The sequence below is a fragment of the Capsella rubella genome, unplaced genomic scaffold (assembly GCF_000375325.1).
Source record: "Capsella rubella cultivar Monte Gargano unplaced genomic scaffold, Caprub1_0 scaffold_12, whole genome shotgun sequence".
NCBI classification, from domain to species: domain Eukaryota; kingdom Viridiplantae; phylum Streptophyta; class Magnoliopsida; order Brassicales; family Brassicaceae; genus Capsella; species Capsella rubella.
In genome coordinates this window covers 72,706-73,093 of record NW_006238912.1, presented here as the reverse complement: position 1 = coordinate 73,093, position 388 = coordinate 72,706, and positions in this window count along the sequence as shown.

The window sequence follows — 388 nt, the reverse complement described above, 5'->3', positions numbered from 1 at the left end:
TCTCTCGCACTAGTTGGTTCAGACATTTCATCATATACCTTTCGGTTATGAAATGTCTATGACCTAGTTCCAATTGATCAGAGAAGAACTAGCTAATAAAACTCTAGTCCAGAAGGGAAACAAAATGAATCTAACATAAACACTCTAGCAAACTAACATCCTCCACCTAATCTATCCCATCCTCAAGAACCCTAACACTACTCAGACGCAGAAATCATGTTAAACATCATGAAACAAGAATCGTTCAAAACATGCATAATAATAAGGATGATAGGAAGAGTAACAACAATGATTTCAGAACTAGTTGCCAAATCTCAATAACTCAAAAGAAATATGAATTACAATTCTCAGGATCGTTTGGTGGCTACAACAAAAACCTAATAAAAAT